Genomic DNA, 4,275 nt, shown 5'->3' on the forward strand with positions numbered 1-4,275 from the left:
TAAATAAATAAATAAATAAATAAGTGCACTCTATGGTGTCAGCACAATGATGAAATCGCCTAATAATGCATTTCTTGGAATGTATCCCAGTTGTTAAGTAGCTCATGACCATATACAGAGAAGGGAGCTTGTGGCTGGTGGACAACCAGCTATCTCTGCTACGTCCCCTTAGTTCCTAAATCTAGACTTTGGTAAAGTTCTTCATATTACTGATCATATTTTTAAATATTCAAAAATAGGATTAATAACTTGTTTTAGAAAAAATAATACTGAGTGTAAGATGTAGGATGGCAGGAGTTGGATAAACAAACAATCTCATATACTCTCAAGGATATGCATATTCACATCTTTCTGAGGGATGGTTGCTGATTAGCTTAATACAACATCTTTGGTAGTGGAAGTAGAGGTGGCACAATTATTAAACAGCTTTGTTGTTTGTTGTTCATCAAACAGATACAGAATGCAAAGAGATAGTCTGTATTTCAGATTAGAGCCATACCTTTCAACACAAAGTGAATCTAGAGCAGCATAGGGATTTTAGAAGTGACTCCTTTATTCTCTTTAACTTGTTCTCACAGCCGCCTGGCATATTTACGTCCTTTTAACTAGGCTGACAGGACTACCCCACGTGCCCAAGCCTTCGTAACCTTGGGGAAAATCTTTCTCCTTCTATCTTCTCCCAATCATCCATTTGTAATTTTCACCATTTGGACCCCTTTTTCCAGAATCTGGTTCCTTTAACGAAGCCAACTGTTAATTGTCTGAGTTCATCCAGATCCATTCTGGAAGCGTGAGGCTGCTGGGTAAAGTACTGCAAATGGAGTGGACATGAAAACTCGATCCCTCCATACTGCCATGTTTTAGCATAATTCTTATTCATGGCTTTGCTTTAAAAAAAAAAAAGTCTCTTCTTCCTCAGCCCTGAGTCCTAGTCAAGGTTTAGAAATAGGTGGGGGCAGGGAGGGCAGGGTGACCTCCACACACTTCTTCATGTCATAGATGCGATGAAAGTCTTCTCTAGATTTCCTTCTGCCTCCTGCAGGGAGCTGTCCTTTGTCCTCGGCTTCAGATTCTGAAGCACCCACCCATCTCCAACCGCGCCCCTCTTTTGTTGTTTTTTAGTGATTTTTTTTTACATCACACTGATTAGATCCAACACATTTCAAATTTACAAGCTCAAAATTTAAATCTGTGGAAGAGGCCTGGCCTCCTCGCCTTATTGGGGTGGTAGTTACACTTTCCTTGTCCTAGGTTCAGGGGTCATGGCCCCCATATTACTCTCGTCTTGCTCCTCTTTACCATTCATGCTCTAACTTCTCCTCCCAGAGGCGACAGGGCTCTTCTTTGACCTCACTCGGAGTAAATTAATTCAGTCATGGACGTTGGTATCAGTGACCTGAAGCCAGGTGTTTCCCCTCCTGTCAGCTTCCTTGGAGGAAGGAAACTTTCACCTAACAGACCCCACTTCGGTCTTCGTTTGGTAGCATGGATTCTCATTATTTACTATCAGGGCTCTCTCCTAGCAGTCAGGTATACCTACCTGAGATCTCGGCACTGCTCCGCAGCAGGCAGCCTTAAGCCTCTTGGAGTTTTCTTTTACTTACATATAGAAGTGAAATTATTATTTTGTTCTCTTATCATAAACAAAGAAACATAATTGTGGGTTTGCCATTTTTTTCTGTATGGAGAGATACTATAGTTTTGGGGATTCGGAGACTCTTTTTTGGATAATGAAGTCTAGCCTTACATTTTTTGATAACCCATAAATTAAAAGATAGTCTAAATGATTTCAATCCTTTTAAATGTATTGAGATTTGTTTTGTGGCCCAGCATATGGTATATCTTTGCAAATTCCACATGCACTTGAAAATAATTCATAATAATTTGCTATTGTTGGTTGGAGCATAGTATAAATTGTCAATTAGATTAAGCCAACGGTTAGTGCCGTTTAAGCCTTATGTCTTTTGTCTTGATGTAAGGTTAAGAGTGATGAATTCCCAGATCTTTACATGTCACAGCTGAAACCAGAAGTTTCAAAAAGTTAAGATAAAAACCTATAAAATAAACCCGAAGAAACAGAAGGAAGGAAATAATAAAACTAAAGGGAGAAATTAATGAAGTAGACAATAAGCTTCTCATAGCAAAAATCAACTACAAAAATGTTTGGTTTGTTGAAAACTGATAAACATTTAACAAGACTAACCAAAAAAAAAGAGAGAATGCACAAATATAAAAATATCAGGTCTGAAGAGGATTAATCTCACTAGAAATTTAGATCTAGATCTTTAGATCTTACGAGAGAACTTCCAGGCATTTAAAGTAAGTAAGAATATATTAAGATATTATAAATAATTTTATGCCAATAAATATGAAAATGTAGATGATATGGTTATATTTCTAGAAAATACCACTTATCAAAATGGGCAGAAGATAGATATCTAAATAGACTTATAACAGTTAAGTATTAGAGGAAAAATGGCGGCTGTCCCTCCAGGCCTCCCTCTGGCGCCACAGAACTCAGTCTTTGCCCATGCCTCTTGTGCCTCCCCAGCTGCTGACCCTCCGCCGGAGCCCAGGTGTTATCCGAGATAAATCGCGTGGGATTATGAACATTTCAGTGGAGGGCCTACATGATGTCATGATGGAAGATCTCGAAACAGGAACTTACAAAGACTGAATGTTGATGTCTCATCTTGAAGAACCAAAAGTAACAGAAGATGAAGAACCACCCACAGAACAGGATAAGAGGGAAGAAATGTTGGCCCTGAAGGATCCAGTGCACACAGTGTCACTGCAGAGGTTCATCCACGAGAAGCTTAAGACACAGCAGGAGCTACTTGGAGAGCAAAGCTTTCAGTACCTTATGTCAGTACCTTATGGCAGCGATGGACACAGAGATTGTCACCCAAGGAGATTTTACAGAGACCGAGAGCATATGACATGTGGCTGCTCCTTTTTCTGAAATTAGCCAAAGAAGCCAGCTTGTCCTTTGTGTGTGAGAACTTGCTGAGATGATGAAGAAATCCCTTGTGTATGAAAATAAAGATGTGAAAACCACACATTTTTATACAACATTTAGCAAATAAATGTAAATCCCACATACCTAAAATCACAAACCCATTTCTCAAAAAGAATTTAATTTTATATTTATGAGGGTCCCTGTGTTTAGTACTGTGCTGGCTGGAAAATTATTGCTTGGCTATCGCCCATGGGAACATAACATTCTAACAATAAGCTTTCTGCTTCTGTACCCACCGCTTGCACAACTGACCTGTGGGTTGACAATTAGTAAAAAGAAGAAAAATAGACTTGTGTGTTCAAATAGAATGAAGAATGGGGTTTAGGGCTTAAAAACCCTGTACCTGTACATTTCGGGGCTGCTTAATTGGGGGTCTACATACCCCTGGCAGACCCAGCTGGCTGAAAAAAGAGTGTGTTTCCTATAACTCACTGATTTCTGGTGGTCCGTGTGTCTATCGGGGGCTGGCAGCTACAACAGTACTAGAGATAGATTTGATGACAATAGCTGCTTAGTTTCTTGTTAAGAGAAGATACTTTGATTATCTTTTTATCTTGTGCTCTTAACATTTGGGAAGGTGAAGGTTAATGTCTGAGATGTTTTTCTGCAACCAAAAGCAGTTAAATTCGGCTGCCTTATCCATTTTTTTAAAAGCGTACAGCCCTCGGTATTCCTACATGGTCTCCCATCCAAGTACTCACCAGGCCCGACCCTGCTTACCTTCTAAGATCAGACAAGATCAGGCGTGTTCAGGGTGGTATGGCCATTGACTAGCCTTATCTATTTTTAAGCTAATGAAACTACTTGTTTGAAAAAATGACAAAGCTGTTCAGATTTAATTAAATTTCCTCACCAGACAAATTATATAAATAGTGACAAATATACATTACTGCGATTATCTTGCAAGCAAGTTGTTTTCATCTGACAATGTGTTTTATCGAACAAATGTTTTTATTTTCATTCTGGTAATTTGATACAGGAATTAGTAAAGGGATTTTTTTTCTCACTTTATTTTTAGTAATTACATTTAGTCTTTAAGTGTACATTGTAAGGCTCGTAGAAATGAACTTATGGTAGTGCAGTACCAGGTGGGAGACCTCTGGTCGTGATTTTGGTCCTACTATTCTTGCTATTCTAAAGGCCAGGAGCCCTGGGAGCACCAAGAAGACCCAGGCAACCTACAGCACCCCGTGCCGTGAGGTGGCTGTGAAAAGACGTTTGGCACCTACCTACCTCAGGCTCCTCAGTGCAGGGTG

The 4,275-nt window shown here is 39.5% G+C and overlaps 1 pseudogene; it reads right to left on the reverse strand.

Moving 5' to 3' along the window:
- Positions 1-3,671: 3,671 nt before the first annotated feature.
- Positions 3,672-3,790, reverse strand: LOC111743021 (annotated as a pseudogene).
- Between the last annotated feature and the right edge of the window lie 485 nt (positions 3,791-4,275).

The sequence above is a fragment of the Pteropus vampyrus genome, unplaced genomic scaffold, assembly GCF_000151845.1.
Source record: "Pteropus vampyrus isolate Shadow unplaced genomic scaffold, Pvam_2.0 Scaffold4, whole genome shotgun sequence".
Lineage (NCBI taxonomy): Eukaryota > Metazoa > Chordata > Mammalia > Chiroptera > Pteropodidae > Pteropus > Pteropus vampyrus.